Source organism: Marmota marmota, unplaced genomic scaffold (genome assembly GCF_001458135.2).
Source record: "Marmota marmota marmota unplaced genomic scaffold, marMar, whole genome shotgun sequence".
NCBI lineage: Eukaryota > Metazoa > Chordata > Mammalia > Rodentia > Sciuridae > Marmota > Marmota marmota.
The window spans coordinates 10,761,368-10,784,315 of NW_026000093.1; the positions used below are offsets into that span (position 1 = coordinate 10,761,368).

Genomic DNA, 22,948 nt, shown 5'->3' on the forward strand with positions numbered 1-22,948 from the left:
AATCTAAGATCTAAAACACTTATAGTCCCAAACATTTTGAATTATTAGCCAGTATTTGTGCTTTTGTTTTTCTTCTTCCTTCTGCACACCATCTGGAGTATGCACTGACGTTTCCCCTCTTCTCTAGCAGTGTCAGGACGACTGAGATCTATGGTCAAGAGAAGGGAGAGGCAGAGGTAGGCAGTAGAGGCATAGAATGACTATACAGAGAGACTCTCCTCTATTCCTGCTTCGTTGCCATTGGCTTAGTATCTGGATGCCTCTCCTCTCATCTGCTTCATCCATGCCTCATAATTAACTTGCTCCTACTTGACACAACTCCTCCACCTCACCGAACTACTTTTGCACCAAGGTTCTGGCTCTCCTTTTGGCTGTCCTTCCACCTGACTCTTCAGGGCTCCATGGCAAACTCCATTCTCCTTTCCCTACTTTGAGTCCTTTCATCTCCTTAAAACCCTTGCTCTCTGGTTCCTTCATCTTTCTACTCTTTCTTCGGTGTCTTGCCAGCTCTTGGCATGCCTATGTATGAAAAAGAAGTGAAAAACTAAAAAATCCAAAATTGGTTATTTTAAGAACTTTGAACAACATATGCTATGTAATCAGAATTTTGAATTCTAGGGCTGTGGTTGTGGCTCAGTGGTAGAGCGCTCACCTAGCATGTGTGAGGCCCTGGATTCGATCCTCAGCATCACATAAAAATAAATAAAATAAAGGTATTATGTGCAGCTACAATTAAAAAAATAAATATTTTTTAAAAAGAATTTTGAATTCTATATATAAAATGCCTTTTTCTATGTCAGTTGCAGGGGCATATGCCTGTAATCTCAGCAACTTGAGAGGTTGAGGCAGGAGATACGCAAGTTTGAGACGAGCCTTAGCAAACTTGGTGAGACCCTGTAGTTCAGAGGAAGAGCACCCCTGGGTTTGATCTCTGATACCAAAAAGTAAAATAAAATAAGATAAAATATCTTTTTCAAAAGTATAAAATACAAGGAGAGTTAGTACCCTCCACTTGGTGAAAAAAAAAATCCAAAATACTTAAACTTTTCTTCATGAGATTTCCTTTCTCAATATTGTTTCTCTTTTGGTACTAGGGATTGAACCCAGGGTGCCTAACCACTGAGCCCCATCCCCAGATCTTTTTATTTTTATTTTGAGACAGGGCTTCACTAAGTTGCTTAGGGCCTGAGTAAATCACTGAGTCTGGCCTCAAACTTGTGATCCTCCTGCATCAGGCTCCAAGCCGCTAGGACTACAGGTATGCACCACCACACCCGGCTCCTTTCATAATTTTCTAAAGATATTTTCCCCTATTTTCAACAAAAGAATCTGAATAATAGCACAAATTGACGAGGAGGAGGCTGTACAGTTGTCAACCTGGAGCTTTAGTATCACATCATTTAAATAGCACTGTAATATAGCTCTAAAAAATTAACAAACATACATAATTTGCAAATAAACTATTAAAAACTGTTTTGATGACACATGTCATTAAACATCTATCCAAACCCATAGAATAATACTGAGAATGAGCCCTGATATAAAACATGAACTCTGGGTGACGATGGTGTGACAATGTAGGTTCTTAAATCCCCTCAAATAACAGATATAACAGGTAGACCCTCTGGGGGCGGTGGGGACAATGGGGGAGGCTGTGCATATGACGGGGTGCAGTGAGGACATGGGGATATCTCTGGACCTTCCTCTCAGTTTTGCTGTGAACCTACAGCTGCTTTTTTTTTTTTTTTAAAAATAAGTCTTAAAAAAATGTTTGATGAATCAGACCCATTTTATTCCTTTGTGGCCTTTAGCATCCAACTCTGTGAGGCTACACTAAGGGAGAGAGTGGACTGGGGTGTATGTGTCCAGTCTGTTTGGAGCTCAGAATCTGGGTCCAGCATCCTGAGAACCTCATCAGGAAATTCTTCTTAAAGGATTTAAGTGACTCTCAGTGTTTATTTGCCAATATTTGTCAAATCATCGTTGGATGGGGGGAAAAAGTTGAATGAAAGACTACATAAATGTAAAGGAAAGTCAGAAATTAGAAAGCTAAAAAAATGGTTTCAAAAAGGTTCTCCAGGGCTGGGATGTGGCTCAGTGTTAGAGCACTTGCCTAGCATGTGTGAGGCACCAGGTTTGATTCTCAGCACCACATATAAATAAATGAATAAAATAAAGGTCCACCAACATCTAAAAAAAATTTTTTTTAAAGTTTCTCCTTGTGCTCCATGTGTACATATCAAAATGATGATAATATTCCCAAAGTTCTTTCCTATTCATGCATCATTTGAATTCCTCAACAACTGTTGAGGGTGGATGTGTGAGTATTTTAAGTGTGTAAAGGCAAGGTATTTTCATTGATTGTTTGGGAGGCAAATGCATATGTCCTACTCTTTTCTAACACCAGTTTCCACAGGACAAGGGCTGTGAGCCAAGAATGGCTCCTCCCCATTTGTGGCATTATTGTCTACTTCATCACTGGAATTTTAAATTTCCTCTTGTAAGGACAAAGCACCTTATTACATGTTAGACGTTTTCTGAGCCCTTACTAACATTTGAAATCATCTAACCTTCATTCAACACGGATGAATGAAGTTGATTATTACTGTCCACCACTTCTCAGATAAGGACACTGAGGCACACAGAAATGAAGTCACAGTTAGTAGATGGCACAGCAGGGATTCAAACCCAGGTAATCTGGCTCCGGAATCTGTGATTCTAGCCTCTATAGCACACTTCTTTCAGGGTCACTACAAACTGGGGGGAAAAAAGAGGTTTCCATTTTTAAAAGATCAGATTTCCTTTCCAGGTGATAGCTCTTGCGCTCTTCCCAAAGGCTCCCTGAAGTAGGAAAAGCTCTTTCTTACGTCACTCTAACATATATCATTTTCTATATTTGCAGACATCTGCAGAAGCCAATAGTTCAACCTAGTTATGATGAGGTAGTGCCTGGTCTTATTGCCCACATGAGTCAGGGAGAGAAAAAAACCAAAGTTTTGAGAGTCAGAATTATTGTCTGTCACCTTTAGGGGTAAGCTGTCACTAGATAGTTATTCATACATGTATACACAAGTCCTGCCATACAAACTCTGTCGTAATATTTCCACAACCAGAGAGAAAGCTCTTTAAACTAGCAGGGCTTCTAAACAAAAAATGTAAACTACATTCCTCTCTTTTCACCCAGAAGGGACAGTTCAGCCCTTATAAACCACTAAGCTGGTAGTGTCTACGACATGTTTGAAAGAAGTTCCTCTATAAATCAATGTTTGGGGGTGTAAAAGGCAACAAGAAAATTGAATATTTCCCTGAGAGAAAGGCACTCTTGTGACAGGCACTGACAGTGAGCAGAGGGTTGTCATGTTTTATCTCTGGCCTCTGTCTGGGGATCCAGATGATAGCAATTTCTCAACCATTTTAGTGCATGACAGAAGCCAATCAACAAAATGTTAAAAGCAATAACACCTACCATCTCCGGGAAATAGTCTTAGACGTCTTTCTAATTGCAAAGATGATTTGGAGTCAACCCTGACCTGAATTCCAACAAGTGCCAGTGTATATGACAATACATACTACTTTTATATTTTTTTAATTCTGTTTTAAGTGCTTAAGCCAGTACAGATTATCCATTCTATTTTATTTTATGCTTTTTAGTGTTTTTACTGCAGTGAATATGTAGTTATAATCCTATTCTATCGCCTTTCTACTTTGCAAAACATTTTTGAATTTTTGCCAACCATCAAAACACAAAACACACACACACACACACCACACACACACACACACACACACACACACTGGGGTTAGTTTACTGGCAGAGAGAGACATAAAACTAAAAGAATAATGAGGGAGAAATAAGGTGCTGGGAATAACACAGGATGATGGGAACTAAAGATTACCACACATTACCTTAGCCTTTTAATATTACAACAAGAACAATAGGTTATGTTAGAGTGGCTTCCTACATCTGCTTCCCCCTAAAGTGCTTCATACTTTCAACATCCCAGTGAGGGAAAATGGAACAAGTATATTTTAAGTTTGTACAGAGTTACAGAATAAATAAAATGCCTAAAACCAGATCCAACATCCTGATTCTCACTTCAGTGATCTTTGGAGAGCAGAATTATGTGACTTGTATTACAGCACACTTATCATCAGGAAAGAAACTCTATAGCCCTATCTGTAGCACAACACTGGCTACTCCAAATACTGCTGGGCCGTGGCCTGTGGACACTGTGCAATGCTGACCTCATCACACCTGTACCCCTGACTGGACTGGACTCCCATGGATACAGATGAAGTTAATCTCTTGGGATATTCATATTTTATGTAATAAATAAATGAATACATTTTTAATGTAGAAAATGTATCAAATCCCTTTTTGGTACAAAATGTAATTGCTGAATAATATTCCAAAGTGTATATACACCACATTTTTTTTTATCCATTCATCTACTGAAGTTTGGTTCCACAGTTTAGCTATTGTGAATTGTGCTTCTATAAACATTGATGTGGCTGTGTCCCTGTAGTATGCTGTTTTTAAGTCCTGTATACAATGGAATATTATTTGGCATTAAAAGAGAATAAAATCATGGCATTTGCTGTAAATAGATGAAGTTGGAGAATATAATGCTAAGTGAAGTTAGCCAATCCCCCAAACCAAATGCCGAATGTCTTCTCTGATTTAAGGCTGCTAATTCATAATGTGGTGGTAGGGGGTGGGCATAGGAGGATTAGATGATCTCTAGATAAGGCAAAGGGGAAAAAGGGAGGAAGGGGGCATAGGGATAGGAAAGATGGTAGAATGAGATGGACATTATTACCCTAAGGACATATATGAAGACACAAATGGTGTGACTCTACTTTGTGTACAACCAGAGATATGAAAACATGTGCTCTATATGTGTAATATAAATTGTAATGCATTCTGCTGTCATATATAACAAATTAAAATTAAAAATATGTGATCACAAAAAAAGGGTTAAAAAGGTAAAAAATGTAATTGCAAGAAATTTTAAATATAATTTTATGGTGAATTCCATCATAGAAGCCACGACTAGCTTACTTGCTTTGTAAACAACAGATTTGCTTATTATAACACCTGTATTTTTGATGCTGATGAGCACTGACTATAGATAATGGACTTGGATGTCTTTAGAGGTTACCAAAAATAAATAGAAAAGAAAACAATTAAGTCGAGTCCTGAAAATTTGGGAGCTTCTGATAGTGCTGACAATTTGTTGGTAAAATTTTTGGTTACTTTTGAAAATTTCAGAGTGCTGGGGATTGAACCCAGGGCTCATGCATGCTAGGTAAGTGCTCTACTACTGAGTTATATCCTTAGTCTTTTTGAAACAGAGTAGTTCATCAATTACCCAGGCTGGCCTTAAACTTTAGACCTTCATACCTCAGCCTCTTGAGTAGCTGGGATTAAAGATGTGTACCATCACACCTATCAATTTTAGCTATTTTTAATTTCTAAATAATTAGTATATCTCAAATACTCTATAACCAAATTACCTTTCATTTTAAAATAAGGGTAGCAGAAATCACTGAAGTTTAGAATTTGCCAAAAAACAAACAGAAAAAAAATATGCCTCTTTTTATTTTGATAGCCATATCCAAAGCAGTTTTCAAACAGCTTTGTCCCATATACACCACAAGTTCCTTTACAACCTAGATTCTAATGAAGGTTGCCTAGGAATTTGAGAGCAAAAGCATTAGATGGATATGAATTCCCACTAAAATCCAACTTATTTTTTACATTGGCATGTAATCTATGAAAGAGATCCTGACTCTGAATATATGCATATACTTAAAGCTCAGAGGGTTTCCAAAAATGAACATTCCCTACAAATTCTCCAAGTTACAGATACTGTTGTAAAAGGGTTGCATACAATGTTTCAGTTTTACTAGTATACTCATATAGGGGAAAAAAAAATTAGGCTGGGGAAGTAGCTATGTGGTAAAGCAGCTGGCTAGTATACACAAGGCCCTGAGTTTGATCCCCAGTACTGACCACCCCCACAAATTAAAAAAAAAACCCTAAATATTTCTTTTAAGCTCTATTTAAAAATGACAAAATCTTAACAACAAGATTTGACCTTCCCACCTAATTAGTCCAGGGATGCTTCTTCGAAAGTCTAACTTTCCTTTATAATTATGATGCACTCTTGTGAAATCTAAGCAGATAAATTAGGTCAAATCAGGACACCATTGAGAGAAGAAACCTAAAATTGAATGCATTTGCCACAGGAACTAGGAACACAAGATCAAATGCTCCTTCTGAAAGCAGAATTAATCAACTCCATAAATGCTCTAACATGGCAAAGGCAGTGTTTCTTTTCAGGAAGTGGCTTCCTGAAACTTTCTACTGAGCAATATATTCCATTTTTAACTTCAGTGTGCCATTCAAAATCATCCTACAAAAAAAAAAAAAAAGAGCAACAATTTAAAACATCTGGCCTGATACCAAGTTGTATAATTGCATTCTGTTTCTTTAAATTGAATATGTTGCAAGAATCTGGACCCAGTTTCTATTCCAAACTGTGGCACAGTGATTTTAGACAAGTGCTGTGAGCCCAGAGTAGGCCATTTCTGCACATCTCATCTTCCAAGTCTGGGATCAGAGTTCTATGTGAGTAGCGGCTCTTACACCCCTCCTGAGAAACATCCCAGCAAAATAATCTCTTATAACTGTGGTTCTGAGAATAGAACAAGACTATTATTGTGTGTGGCCTGATTTCATTTCAGTGATTGTCCCAGTGAAGAATGACATCACCCCATTCTTTTTTCTTGATCACCACTTGTGAATGTCCCTGAGCCCCCACCATCTTCATAATTAAGCTCTATCCCCCCCACTCCCAGCTCCCGGCTGCCAGGAGAAAAACTATTTTCTTCCTAACTTCCTGCCTGAATGTATTATTATGGCAAGAGCAAAGGGTTTTCCTCTGGTCAGCCAGCATGCCTGCCGTCTGTGTCTTCATCATATCAAACAAAGCACTATTCTGTGGGTACCTAAGGCTTACTGAGAGGGTCATCTACTGGGACATGTCTCTGTCTGATGAGAATATAGAGAAGCCAGCTAAATACAGTGTAACCTGAGGGGCACAATATTTCTCACTTCACTAGCTCACCAGGCGGTGGGTGTAGCTCAGTGTTAGAGCTACTACTGCATGTGTGAGACCCTGTGTTGGATTGCTAGCACTGCAAAAACAGAAACACCCCCTCCTCTGCCTCCATGAATCCACTGGCTTTAAAGATGTACTACCTAAATGGACTCATTTAATTATGCACATATATGTGTGCAAATGCGTGTGTTTTTACATTCTAACCCTTGTGTATTGCTCAGACTGCTACTGAAAAACACATGACAGTCTTTTTGTCTTAAAGGGATAAGAGGCTGATGTAGGAAAAGATGCTACTTTAAAAACTGGCATTGGATGGGGCTGAGATTGTGGCTCAGTGGTAGAATGCTCTTCTCGCATGTGTGAGGCACTGAGTTCGATCCTCAGCACCACACAAAAATAAATGAAATAAAGGTATTGTGTCTATCTACTACTAAAAACAAACAAACAAACAAAAAAAAAAAAAACTGACATTAGAGCTTAGCACAGTGTTGCACACCTGTAATCCCAGCAGCTCAGGAGGCTGAGGCAGGAGGATCTCAAGTTCAAAGCCAGCCTCAGCAACTTAGCAAGACCCTGTCTCAAAATAAAACATAAAAAGGGCCAGGGATATAGCTCAATAGTTAAGTGCCCCTAGGTTCAATCCTTGGTACCAAACAAAACAAACCATTGGCCCTATCTGAGAGAAGGCATTGACTCTGTTTTTGGATTGTTAACTCTTGCAGGGAAAAAGCAAAACAAATGCTCTGTCCCACACCATGCAATAGACCTTGATGCACAAATTTAAAAGAAAAATGAAGAGAAGGCAGAAAATTTAAACTGTCTTGCTATAAAGATAAGACAAGAAAGATATCAATCCTGTATTCTATGTTTCAAGTTATGTAAAGTGTTAGATAATACCATTTTAAGTTGCTGCTTTTGGGGATGGGGGCATAGCTCAGTGGTTGAGTGTTTGCCTAGCATGCATGAGGATCTGGGCCCCAAACCCAGCACTGCAAAACTAAATAAATAAACAAATAATAAATAAATTAATAAGTAAATAAAAGAATAGCCAAACAGCAGCGATTTTCTATTATTCTACCTAGAATATATCCACAAAGACTGGCTTGATGTACATATAGCTTATTGTTTTTTTAACTCTATAAAAAAATTTCATGTTAGGCAGTAATTGTTTTACAATGAAAACATGCTTTTAAAATGATGTTAGAGTTCTGTTGCCTTCTTTAATGAGCAATGTATAAAAACAATAAGGGTGCTCACAAAGATGAAGAGTCTGTTTCACATACAGCACCCCCACATTCAGAACTCAATTCTGCAAAGATTTAAATGCTTACTAGATAACCATGATCTTAGAGTTTTTAGGGTCCACATTTACTATTGATTCCTTAAAAAGATGTAATTTATTATTGTAATTGATGGAGAATTTTGAAGTCATTTAAACAATTGATGTATTAAATTTGCCTTAAAATACAATATTATTAAAAATTAAAGTGCTGGGAAGGCACAGCTAAGGCATAGTTATGGTGATACAAATTTCCATCCCAAATAGGCATTAACAGGGCTAAGCAATTTCCTTACAAACAACGTAGCCACTGTTCTAAATGATCCCATCTGTGTGCACCAAACCTTGTCCGACAGCGCAATATTAGAGGCCAGAAGGTACAATAATAGCCATTCATATTTTGGCAGGTGCATTTCAAGCTGAAAACCAGGTTCCACAAAAAAAAAAAATTGCAATTTGTTCCTCGGGTGTAAATACTTTTGATGAGATTTAATTGCCTTTTTGGTGTCTTATTATATTACCTTTCCTTAAAACAAGAGATAATCTTCTGCCAACCCAGAGTGGAAATGTCTGAGATTTGTTTATAATAATATCTCCTGGTTCTATTTCTTGAGTTATGTACGTTGGAGGTGACAAAAATTTCAAAAAGCTACAGATGAGCAGTTCTTAGGACAGAAAAAATATTAAATTGAAGAACGTGATACCCAGATGACATGAGCAGAGGGGTAATAAAAAAATGTGCAGGGCAGCATTCTGAAGCCATATGGTCCAGTAAAGTGGTCCTTATTTTATAAACCTGACTGTCCAAGCACTAAAAGGACTGATTTCTTTCTACAAAATATGCTGGCTGAGAGGACTGTGGATGTGTGAATACAGATGTACCAAATGACTCAGCTGCTTATCTCATCTAACTCAAATGACGGAGTTGGATGAGGAGGGACAGAGGTCTTGAAAGCCAGCAGTCAGTTAGACATTGTATTTGAAATTTCCAGCCCAAAAATGGAAAAAGCAGATCAACGCCAGCTCTCACAGGGAACCCGCAGAGTTTTAAGAAATAAGTGTCCTGCCTGTTAAATTTGAGCAAGTGACTCTGATCCAGTATTTCAGAAACACTTATTTCTGTTTTCCCATAGAGTATGCAAAAAAAAAAAAAATGAAAAGGATGTAATGCTTCAAGGGGTGGATTTAGCCATGAATGGGAGGAAAGTGTGAAGTGAAAGATTACTGGCTACATAACAAACAACACAGAGTTCCAGAAAAGTGACCTTTTCATTGCACAAAAGAAACCAAGATAGATGCTTTGATGAATCAGGTCTTCAGTAATCTCCCAGGATGAAGGGTGGCCTCCAGTACTCAAGTGTTTTAGATCTTCTATAGTTTCTATACTACAGGCCAACCTCTTTCTTTTCCACAGAAACAATGATGTCCTGGGCTAGAGGTTTATCAAGAAATGCTTGGCAAACTGACTCAAGAAGATAAAGAACTTCAATGAAGTCACACTTTATGAACTTTATCTATGTTTATCCTTTTTAGTTTCTGTTTGGAATATTTCCTGAGATCTTCCTTTTAACTTGTCTTCTGTTACTACTGATTGAGCTTGTGGGTGACAAACATGTGACACAGGGTAGTTATCAGCCATTCATGGTAATACTCCAGCCCTTCTGCAGAGAAAGCTCTGAGAACAGAAGGAAAACTGCTGATGCTTATGATGTGACGTCAAGGCCACTCCCTAGGTGCTGGACACTTCCAGCCATTCCTCTTCTTCATGTGTCATTTGTTGAAGGAAGACAAACTGTTTAATTTCATAAGCATTAGAAGAGCTGGATAAAACAACCCACAAAGACAAACCTGAAATTCAGGCCAGACCTGAAGGTTTTGTCTTTTTGTGTGAGGTTCATGAACTTTTTGGTGATTAGAGGATGGTTCCAGGTCAACCTGGGCCAAGGTAAGACTTCCAAGGGAAATCAAGGAAAATGCAGTGATGTTGAGAGTAGCAATTTGAAACCAGAAGAACTCAATGGTTTCCATTGCATTAGTTTTGGGTGGGGTAGAGTTGACATTTGAGAAAAGATTCGTGGGAGGGTTAACTCATAAGGAGGCAAACTCCTCAGAATTTTTTGCAAATGCTGAGGTGGGTCTCCATAACTCTCCCCAGTTGCAACACTCTAGGCAAGAAACTGTGAAGACCAGCTATGAACATAGGACAAGTGACATCCGTGCAGTTGTCACTCTTGAGACTGCAGATGACTAAGGGCAACTGGCCTGCCATTCCTTGTCTCTCTAATCCCTGAGATTCCTAAACAGCTTGTAATATTTTAATAAAGTCATAGGATTTTGTAGATTCCTAGTTTTCAGATGGTTCTCCTAACATTCCTGAGGACTGATGTCATGACATGGCTCTGACACATTTTAAAGTCTTTTTTAGTTCCTTCAGCCAAGAAGATTGAGAATGCTACAGGAAAGTGTAGAGTCAGACCCCCAATTTTGCTAGTTTTTACTATTCTCCATCCAGGAAATGATAAAGAGAATATGGTATACATACTCAAGGGGATTTTGTTCAGCCACAAAGAAAAATAAAATTATGTCATTTGCATATGAAATCATGTCATTTTCAGGAAAATGGATGGAACTTGAGAACATTATGTTAAGCGAAATGAGCCAAATTCAGAAGGTCAAGGGTCTTATGCTTTCTCTCCTATGTGAAAGCTAGACAGGAAAAAAAAAAAGTAAGGTTGGGTGGGGAAATTTTATGAAAATCAAGAGTAGAGGAAAGGGACCAGGGGTTGAGAGGTGGTGGATGGAGCAGGGGAGGGCTGAAGAGAGATATTCACCAAATTATAGAGAGATATTCACCACGTGTGCATGTACAAACATATAACAACAAATCCCATCATTATGTACAACTAAAGTGCACCAATAAAAAATGTGGAAAGGGAAAAAACTCCCTCTTTAAATGACAGAGTGCTCAGGTGGCCTTTAGTTTATAATTAGTTAAGAGAGAAAAAAACTTGGTATGTGTACCTTTGAAGATTTTCTACAGTTATTCTGCCTTGAAGAATCTGCATATCATTTGCTGAATTCACCGTCCCCAAGCTGATGGTGGGTGACTGGGTGACCGTCACACCTGCAATGGAGAGGAACACAGTGCCATCAGTTGCATTTTGTTAGCAATTTTTCTCATCTCTCAGATGTTGCCCTTTCATAACCTCAAAGGAAGAAGATCATTAGGAATAATATTCTTCAAATTTTATCAGAACTGATAAAATTTGAAGAATATTATTCCTAATGATCTTCTTCCTTTGAGGTTATGAAAGGGCAACATCTGAGAGATGAGNTTTTTTTTTTTTTTTTTTTTGGTGGTGCTGGGGATTGAACCCAGGGTCTTGGGCATGGAAAGCAAGCATTCTACCAACTGAGCTATATCCGCATCCCTAGAACTGCTTTTTTTGATGACCACTTGTTAGATTGTTGGAAGTACCATGGGTGACTCAGTCCTTTTGCAGAAGTTTCCATTTTCACTTCCTCTTCATCAAGGGAAAAATTGTCTATTAGATTCATTTCATATTATTCTTTGGTTGGATTTCATAGATGCAATAAAGAAGAATTTCACTTTAAAAGTTTACAAAGTATTCCCAGTTTAAAGGTTGAGTGGCATCTAATTTCAGGTTATGAGATCTATTTTAAAGGAAATGTGCTGAATCATAAAATCTTTTAAACTTGCTTCAAGTTATTATTTGATGAGTAGCAAAGTAAGCATTTACAAATGATTAAATGTGTTCATACTCTGGATTTATGACAGCTGGAAAATGTGGCTAAAATAGATGTAGATTTTTTGAATAAGAGGAAAACCCATTTTCATGCATTAAGTAGTTCATGAAGTGATCTGACTGCTATGAATAACATTCTAATATCTACACATCCTATACGTGTATACAGGATATACAAGACAGGGAAAGAAGTATACAAGAACAGGAAAATGACAGACTCCATTTAACGATTCAAAACAATATCCTTTGCATTTAAAAAAGTATTTCTCTTGCCCATAAAAATATTAACATTTAATAAAGCATTTCAGCTGGGGTGCAGTGAGGCATACCTATAATCCCAACTACTCCTAGTTCCTTGGGAGGATGAGGCAAGAGGATTGCAAATTCGAGTCCAGCCTAGACAACTTAGTGAAATAAAAAAAAAAAATAAAAAGAGCTGGCGTTATAGCTCAGTGGTAGAGTGTGCCTGGGTTCAAATCCTAGTATCACCAAAAAAAAAAAAAAAAAAGGCAGACAGAAAACAAACAAGCAAGCAAGCAAGTAAGCATACATTTCACTTGAAGCTTTCTTACCTTCCCCACTGGTGAACTCGATTCTATGCTGATATACATAGAGGGGAACCTCAGAGATAATGGGTGCAGATTACTTCCCTCATCGACCTGGGATCTCTTGTTCTGAGCTGGCACTGGAGGTCTGGGTTAAATGTGGGCAATCCCAGATCCTTCTCTCTGTTCTGGAAACATGATTCCTACAGCGAACTTCCTGCAGCTGTGCCTCGCTGAGCAGACCTGTGGCTGCAGTGTTGGTTCTCCTCCCAGGCCACCCTTATCATGTCTCTTTTCCACTTGGACAGAGGCTGAACTCATCCACCTCCAGCCAGTTTTATGCCACCCTCTGTGATCTGGCCCGCCCCAACACCCCAACCCATTATCTCTTTAGACCACTCCCCTGTGCTTCTCATCCTGGGAGCTGGTGAGTTCTAGAACTTTCACATCCTGTTTCCAAGTCTCTGAAATATCATAAATTATTATAAGTATCATGCATCTGCTTATTTTTAAAAATATGTTCTGGGAGAACAAATAAATGCTTATGTCTATAATTGCGCATGCACTTTAGGATTCCCTGAAGTAAAAACTGGGGGGGGGTGTACCTTAGTGGTAAAGCACACAAGCATGTGTGAGGCCCTGGGTCAATACCCAGCACACAAATAAAAAACAAACAAAACCATTTATATTTGAATGTGATGTCAAAAGATCTGGCTGTGGTCAGATGGGCCGGATCTTTTTTCTGAGACTGTTCTGATACCTCTGGGGGCAGGAGTTTCTGGAATTAGAAGCCTGAATTCCAGGCTACGTAATCAGGCTATGTAATCTTCAGTGAGTGAGTGAGTAAATTTCTCTATGCCTCAGTATCCTCCTCTGAAAAATGGGAATTAAAAATGTTATTTATTTCACACAGGGATGATGGGAAGATAATGAGAACATCTTTGTGAAAACTGCGGAGTTCCTGGCACAAAATAGGTTTTCGCTAAACATTGGTAAATGTTATTATTTGAGTTGATTTCTTCTTACGAACAATGATAAAGATACAACCTCTCTCGTGTATTTGCAGTTAGAAGTTGGGGATGTGGCTCAGTGGTACAGCGTCTGCCTAGCAGTTACCAGGCCCATTTGTTCCCCAACACCGTGTCTCCTCTCACGCAAAAAGACATTTTCATGGATTGAGATTAGACTTTTTTTTTTTAATTTGATTAAAGAAGAGTTTTATTTCTCATTTCTAAAATGAAAATGCATGGCTAAATAATGTAAAAATATAATTGTTACCAGCTACTCTCACTTGATACAAATGCCAAACACTTCTGGTTGTGTTGTATGAGTTTTCTTTATTCACCAGAATAGAGAAAAATGATAGGATGACTGAACCAGTGTGGTTCTCAGTCGAAGAATCTTGCTCTCAGCAAATGTATTGCCAGGTTCTTTCTTTACATGTGAAAAGTTGTAACAGTTCATTATACACAGGTATAGCACTAAATATGCAATAAAATTTTTTATTAAAATATTTCTTTTTTCCCCCAATTTCACGAATGAATACCTGGTTAAAACAAATCTATTCTATAATTTTTTCCCTACAAAAAAATTATCATTGGTTTATGGTTTTGCTTGTATTTAACTTGTGATTTATTTTGGGTTTTCAATTAAATAGATATAACTGAATTAATGTGCCATTACAGTTGACCTTCCATATCCGTGGATTCTGTGTCTTCACATTTAGCTGATTTAGGATAAAGAGTATTTAGAAAACTGGGTACAGTGACACCGGCCTGTAATCTCAGCAATTTGGGAGCCTGAGGCAGGAAGATTGGAAGTTCAAGGTCAATCTGAGTCAATTTTGAGACCCTGCCTCAAAAATTTTAAAAGGGAGGTGGTGTATGTAGTAGAGCACCTCTGAGTTCAATCCCTGGTAGGGGGAAAAAGAATCATCTTTATGCAGCTAAATTTTATATTTGTGTCTTCATCTTGCACCTCTTCCCTGAACCCAGATCCTGCCCAGTAGTTAAAACAAAACAGCGAGTTGTCTTTACCAAACAAGTAGAATTTTTTTTTCCTGTCATTAATCCCTAAACAACAGCATAAATTATTTACATAGAATTTACATTGTATTTGGTACGTGGAAGTTTGTGTGTAGTTTACATACAAGTACAACACTGTTTTACATAAGGAACTTGTAGATCTTGATATTCAAAGGAGAGGTTCTGAAACTAACTCCCAAGGAAACCAAAGGAGAACACTATAGTCATATAAATATAAAGAACTTATACCTAGGTGTTTGGGGGCACATATTTTGGTGACATTTCAGTAAATAATGTGAACCAGTACTGGGGCTCCAGGTCCCGTTACTCAGGTGAGAAACTTGGCTGGAGAGCACTTCACCTTGGTCCCACTCTAAGGGCTTCTCTCCATGCTTTCAAAAAAAAATTCTTGCTGTCCTTGACCTGGAAAAGTCTGCTTTTCTCTCTTCCACATATTAAAATTCTAAGCGCTCCTCTGGGATCAGCTGAAATCCCATTTTCTGACAACTTCAATTTTCATTAATCTCTGTCACCAGAATTGCAGCAACACTTAAATCTGTGCCACATAAGGCAGCACTTAGTTATGTAGTTTGCTATTGTCCACGAGTCCTATGATGCCTGTCTCTACAGTCAGGTTTTAAGACTGCTCAGAGTGGGCTGGAGCTGTATCTCAGTGGTAGATCACTTGCCTATCATGTGGGTTACCCTGGGTCCCTTTCCCAGCACTGCCGGAAAAAAGAAGCTTTGCTGAAAGTGGGTTATGTCTTGGGCTTTGTCTCCAACTTCAATTCCAAAGTGGCCCTAGTAACTATAAAAAGTGACTGTGCATTGCTAGAAAGTATAGTCAGAAACCGAGTTTTTTTCAGGTTTTGGTTTAAAATTTTTCTAATCTGAGACCCTCAGTAGTTTCTCAAACAGGAATGAATTGTCAACCTACAGTCCTGAAATAGCCACACAAACTTGAATGGACCAGAAAACCAGTGGCCTAGCTGTGGCTTTCCTTGTCCTGAGTCAGACATCATATTTGTTTCTTTCCTTGTCCTGAGTCAGACATCATATTTCTGTAAGCAATGACTTGAGACAAGTCTCAGATTGTGTGTGTGTGTGCATGCACATGCGCGCGCGCATGTGCGCGCACACACGCACACACGCACACATAGAGACAGATGTCCATGCATTGGTTTTCCTATTCCTAACCTGAAAGGATAAGGTAAACCAGGTATGGTGGCACACACCTATAATTCCAGCCACTCATGAGGCTGAGTTAGGAGATCAAGTTCAAGGTCAACTTGGGCAACTCAGAAAGACCCTGTCTCAAAATAAAATAAAAAGGTCTGGGTATGAAACTCAGTGGCAGAGAACTTGTCTAGCCTGGGGTTTAATCCCCAGTACCACACACACATTGGCAAGATTAGAAGATCTCCAAAATACCTTCTTGCTCCAAAATTCTATAAAGTGTTGGTATATATGCTTATTTATTTGAAATTAGCATCCACAAATAAGTGTGAGTATCAGAATTTCACCTGGGATAATGTCCAGAAGTCAAGCTCAATAATTCAACAGCGGTACTTGAAAAGTTTCAGATGGCTTCTCTGTCAAGTGTGTTATTACACTTAGCGCTTATGAATTCCTGCTATAAAGCAACTAGATGACAGAACTTAACTCTCTTGGCTTTCCCCGTTATTCAGAAACTGAGTTGCATTTCCTGGCTCTCAAACTTCGTAAACTCATCAGATTTTTGCTGCAGAGAAATGTCATTAAAATAGTCCTCAGCAGAAAACACTAGCACCATTCATCATGAAATGCTGTAACAGTAACTGGTATTTTTAAACTGTGAATTGCATGTATTTTTCTATCTTGTACACATACATATATTTGGACAGATGTGTAAGGTAAATGTTTATTTTTCTTATGCATTTTTCTTTTAATTGTCCAAGAGTGGCTTTAGTCGTCTTATTGCGGAGGTACATTCTGCCTCTGCTCTCTTCACCTTGGAAAGCAATAACAAGTTCCAGACTGCTTTCTTTCCTAAAGGTTGGGCGGAAGGTCCAAAGTTTTCTCATTAGAAAACTTGCACTGAGCTACACAAATCTTGCCATTGTGGATGGTGCATGCATGTGGGACTATTACTTAATGCACAATGACATGAAACCAGAAAACATGTGAGCAGGAAGCCAAACCCAAGAAAAAATTGGGGAGATTCCAGCTTTCTGTGGAGCATAGAAATGAGGCAAAATCCAGCAATACTTTGGCCTCAGGTGTCTGGGGGCTACACAGCTGTGACCTATCCACTCTTCAAACACTATGTAGGCAAACACAGTGGCTCAGGCAGCACCCAGTCTGGAGTAAATCATTATGTCAACAAACCCAAAAAAGATTGCAAAGGCTGTAGCAATTACTTAGAAAGCCAAGACTTTAAATGGCTTGAGTAACTTAAATGTGCAATTGCCAGCACCATATATGGAAACCCAGTATATTCCTCAGACTTTTAATTGTGCTAATGGGAATTCCCGAATATTGTCTTGCTCCTTTTTTAAATAATAAACTTTCCCATGATGTGAACTCTTTCTCAAGTATATATTTGGTGCTTATTTTGCATAGTTGAAATGTTAATAGTTCCTTTTTGGGAACTCTTCATTTTTTTTTAAATGGCAATAGCATTTTGGCAAAAATAGGAATATTTTTCATCATCTGAAAGTCAAAGTGGGGCTGAAGATGTAGCTCAGCAGTAGCATGCTTGCCTAGCATCTGTGAGGCCATGGGTTCAATCCCTAGCATCACAAAAAAAGAAAATAAAAAAGGCAAAAGATAATTCTTATTAAGTGATAAAACTTTAATATTTAGAGGTGGAAATGGCTTCTTAACTCTGTTTTTTGAATGTGTTGACACAGCTCACCTACCAGAAATAAAACTATTCAATTTTGCAAGATGAGCCCTAAAGGCTAACTAACCCCTCTTTGTAATAAGTGTCATTTGCTTCAAAGAACTCAGGTGGGCAAAGAGTTCCGAAATCTAGGAAATCCGAGAGAGGCTTTGCCCTAGAAGATTAAATGTGAATCGTAGAAGCCTTGAAAGAGTATAAGAAAACTAGGATTATCAAGTAATCAGAACTCAAAGATTAAAAAAAGCCACTATTTCCTGTCTGCTTTTTTATTATTATTATTCATTCAAATGTTAAAAATTCTTCCAGTTGTCATCTCTAAAAAATTCACAAATACCACCCACTCCTTCTTTCTCCACACACTATTCCAGAGTGTGGGGGGAAAACCACTGGTCACACTGAAGAAGGGTAAAATGGCTATAGACCAGGGAAGAAATTACATACTTTGCTTTAGTCTCCAAGTGGGTCCCCTAGTTCAAGGGAAGAGAAAAAAATCCCTGCTAAGGAAAGGGATTTTTATATGAATAAATATAAGTTCTTTATGAACATGTGCTTTTTAAAGTACATATATAGAATACTACTGGCTCACAGATTTTTTTTTTCCCCCTAGTCTCTGCTGATTTCTGAAGGATCAATAGAAATAAAAATTACTCTCTAATTTTGTCCTGGCAAGATTGCCTAGCCATGGCTTTCCTATTGAAAAGTTAATGGGAACACAACTTATCTGACAGCAGGAACTCAAGATTAAAGACAGCAAGCTAAGATTAAAGCCATAACCCAATGAGCCCAGATACTAGTCATTCTTGGAGCATTAGAACATAAGAAAGCAAACTCAGCCTTTATATTTCTCCTCAAAAATTCTGAGAGAAAATATCTGGCAATTTTATACTTTTTTTTTAAAGCTACTTTTTATTCTTACTCAATGTTCCTGTCTAGTCTCTTATCAATATCTTATTCTAATCTTACCACAGATAACTCTATTTTCTTCTATATACCTGTACTTATTATTATTATTATTATTATTATTAAAAAAAAACACACAGTCTCTCTATTGCCCAGGCTAGCCTCAATTTCTTTATTTTATTTTTTATTTGTTCTTTTTAGTTATACATGGCCGTAGAATGTATTTTGACATATTATACCTACGTGGAGTATAACTTCCCATTCTTGTGGTTGTACATGATGTGGAGTTACACTAGTTGTGTATTCATATGTGAACACAGAAATGTCCAACACCTTTTCTTATTCTGTGGTATTCCCTTACAACTACTCAATGGCCCAAACCCCAAACTAATATTATAGAGGTTTCTTTTTTCTTCCTTTCCAGCATCCAACTCCAAGTCAAGAATGTTCTATCTTCCAAATATGCCTGGAATTTAGGCCCTGCTATCCACCTACACCGCTCAGGCCCTCAACATTTCTCATTTGTACACAACAATAGTCTTTAAACTGTTCTCCTAATTTACAGTATTGCTGCTTTCAGGCCTCTGCCTAGCCCAAGCTTGATATGGCCTCCTGGATAGTCTATATAAAATCTTTTAAGGCTGGGAGTATTGCCCAGTGGTAAAGCATTTGCCCAGCACACACAAGGTCCTGGGTTCAGTGTTGGGAATGGCTAACCTAACACTCAAATCTGGACTGTATCAAAGTTTGTGTTCTTTCTAACAAAACCTTTTTTGGGGTGGGGTGGGGTGGGGTGGGTAATAGTGGTACCAGGGATTGAACTCAGAGGCACTCAGTCAATGAGCCACATCTCCAGCCCTATTTTATTTAGAGACAGAGTCTCACTGAGTTGCTTTATGTCTCGTCAGTGCTGAGGCTGGCTTTGAACTCTTGATCCTCCTGCCTCGGTCTTCGGAGCCACTGGGATTACAGGCTCTAACAAAATCTTTCTAAAACATAAATCTCATCTACTCTCTGCCTTCCCAGCTCCATACAGAGTCCCCGAGTGTCTTCACATGGATTTAAGAGTGATCCTGAATGTACCATAAGGAGCCTGAGCTACAGTGTTTCCAAAATTCAGAAGAGTTTCACCACCAAGAAACAAAATAGTCCAAACAAATGAAAGGAAAGATTCCACTGAGTGAAACAATGTCTTAGTGATGTAGAAGATTGACATTTGGGCCCAAACTTCTTATCTGGATATGAAACTATAAAACAAACTATTGTGGGATCAGAGGCTGGTCCTTGGATGAGTTTGTTTCACTAGAGTCAATAGATACAAACAGCTCAGATAAAATACCAGCACAGCTGATGGCTGAGCTCCTCTTAATCTCCCAGCCTTCTAGACTCATGTACCATCCGAACCAGGCTTGTTCCCGTCTCCTATTGTCACTGTACAGCCTCTTCTAGAATGTCCTCCCTCACCTCCTGCTTACCCATTAAAACTCAGAAATCAATAATACCTTTGTGAAAGGGTCCTTTGGCTGTGTCAGGCACAGATAAATACTCTAGACCCAGTGTTGCCTCTCAATCTTCAGGAACTACTCATTTCACAGGTATTATACTGCTATGAAAATGATCTGTTGTTCTGGTCTGTCTCTTCAAACTGTGAACTCTCCACAGGAAGACATTAACCGTATTCACCTTTGTATCATTAGTGCTAAGCACAGCATGCAATCCAGAGTAGATGCTCAAAAAATGAATGAATTGAATAAAAGACTTAAAAAGTTATGAGTAAATGGAAAGGCACTGAAATGGACTGCTATTTCACACTCTGTGATAGATATTTCACATATATTATATCCTATTAGTCTTCCCAATAGTCGTCTCCTTGGGGTAAGCAGCATTCCTCTTATTTCAAAAATGTGAAGCCTGAGGTTGAAAATCTTAAAGATCTTGCTGCTGGTCTTATAACCAGGTAATGGCCAAATTAAACCTCAAATCTGGATCTTGTCAAAGTTTGTGTTCTTTCTACTGTGATTGACTACACTTTGAGGCCAAGGTTTTGATCCTGTGATCTTTGTCATCAAATCAGCTACAGACTTTAGTGTTGACAGATTACTTTTAAATTTAGAGGTTAAAGCAACTAGGATCCAGCCTCATTTTTTTTCTTAAATTTTTAGTTGTAGATGGACACAATACCTTTATTTTATTTACTTATTTTAATGTGATGCTGAGGATCGAACCCAGTGCCTCACACATTCTAGGCAAGTGATCTACCACTGAGCCACAACCCTAGCCCTCCAGTCTCATTTTTAACTTAATAATTATGTATTAGAATTTCTCAGTAGCTTCAGATAATTTGAAGTAGAAGTGTTATTTAAAGAGAATCTTAAAAACAGACATAATTTTATAATGTTTCCCATGGTTTTAAGTAAATAATGAAAAATAGCACTATTGCAATCTGAAATTTTATATGAAACTTCTCCATTTGGTCTACTTTGGTTATTATATTATCATGTAAAACACTGAGCACTAGATGGATACAACAGATGTAAGAATTTAAGGTAATGTACATATACACACACTAGTATATACACATTATGTATGGGTTTCTCATCTGTTTATCTAAAGATAAGGACAAGCTCAGTGGAGTAATCACGGCACTTAAGACATTAGAGTGATAGGACTTCCTTTTATATGTTATTACCAAATTATACCTCCTGTTTTTACATATATATTTCATAGTAGAGCAAATTATGATCATGGTTTTACAAATGCAAATTATACAATTACTATAAGTAGAACTTGACTTTTTTTTCATCCTTTCTACATGTAAGTTGTATCTTTCTTAGTGTTCTTCTAAAGTTTTAAATCCACCTTTGTTGGAAGGCAAATTCTCAAAGCCACAAGCAACACCCCTGAGAAGAACTGTGAATGTAGCATTCTTTACATAAACATAGTGTAATAAAGGGACTTTGGGTTTTGCCAGTGCTTAAGAAGTTAGTGTTCCTTTATTATTAAACCCTTCAGCCATGCAGTGAAAAATTTAATAAAGTGAACATGTCCACTATAGTTACAGTGTTTTGTACAGTTTACACAAGCCAGTTCAAGTTTCATGCCTACACTGAAAGATGGGATTTATTTCATAGTGTGAAAAGAAACTTTCAACAGTTGTTTTTAGCAGAAATTGTTAGTACTCAAGGCAGAGAGAGACTGAAGATCAAAATTGTTGCATCATTTCTCAAAGCCTAACAGGCCAGGTAAATAACCTGGTCTCCTTTAGAGGAGGTGTGCGTGTGTGTGTACAGCCAGACATGATCAGAATGCCCTGAAAGTGGCCAATTTAATACCCTCGCCTGAGTGTTCTTTTCTTAAATGAATTATCGACAGAAACCTCTTTCCCTCCTATCATCCTTAGGAGGGACCAACTTGGGTGGAGGACTTTGGCCAGAAACACATTTTCCATCATCTAAATAACATGAAACGCACAAGGGCAGGAAGGAAAGTTTGTCGTCTTCTTTTTAAAGCAAAAGTAGAGCATCATACTTACAAAAGCCGCCTTCAGAATCTTCTCTTGAGAAAAAGCTCTGGGAACAGGGAGGAGGCAGAGGAGCAGAGATAAGGTGGCAGCAGGACTTCCTTCCTCATCGTGTAGGGGCGAGTCATTGTTACTTATCGGTCCTGACCTCCGATGAGCTCTGGGAGCCAAGAAGGCCTGGCCTCTGATCCTCACTGCCCACCCTCCTGGCCTCTGTGCCTCGGGTTTCCTATTTGCAGATAAAGCTGCCCGGCCTGACACCGGCCCCAAGATTCATTAGGGACTGTCTGCGAAGTGCTTGCAAGATGCTGAGGGTTATATAAGCCCGCGTATTATTATCATCACACACCCCCATAGAACCAACGCTGCCAGACAAACAAAAGGCAGTTCCAAGAAGAGGAGGAGCAGAGGCAGAAGTTACACTGGGGGTGAATTTCGGGACACTGCTGAACTGACTGGGGGAAAAAAAAAGGGCAACTCAATATGTGTATGCAAAACCTCGGCAAACAAACAGTGCGCTGCAGCTGGCCGGCCGGCGGGCAAGGGAGGAGGGGGCGGGAGGGAGTCCAGGTTTCCAGGCATGCGGTTCCGGCTCCCCGGGGCGCCCTGCACAGTAGCTGCCGGTGGCAGGATGGAGTGCACGAGGAAGACGTGGTATTGGGGAGCCAGGCGTTCCAGATACCAAGTGCTTAGGAAACACTGATCTTTTCCTAGACTCGGGCCAGGTGCTCCTACCTCTCTTTATTCCGGGTCTCTTGTTTTCCTAATGATGGTTTGCAAGGAGATCCCAGTGCCCTGCGGACTCCTCTGTTTTAATCCTCTCCAGGTCTCTAGCTCTCTTCTCAGTGGGAGCAATAACCCGGACCCCGAGGGCTTTTTTTTTTTTTTTTTTTTTTTTTTTT

General features: G+C 38.7%; 1 protein-coding gene across 2 annotated transcripts in view; it reads right to left on the bottom strand.

Moving 5' to 3' along the window:
* The window catches only part of Sulf1 (sulfatase 1), a 175,169-nt gene that overhangs the window by 125,541 nt on the left and 26,680 nt on the right, over positions 1-22,948 (bottom strand). The window contains exons 1-2 of one of the 2 annotated variants that reach the window (XM_048782936.1): positions 22,059-22,397; positions 11,428-11,530 (exon numbers count right to left, since the gene is read on the bottom strand). The gene's annotated coding sequence lies outside the window, so the exon portion shown is untranslated. Of the gene's footprint in view, positions 1-11,427; positions 11,531-22,058; positions 22,398-22,948 lie in introns of those variants that run through there. The other variant, XM_048782937.1, reaches the window with a different exon arrangement.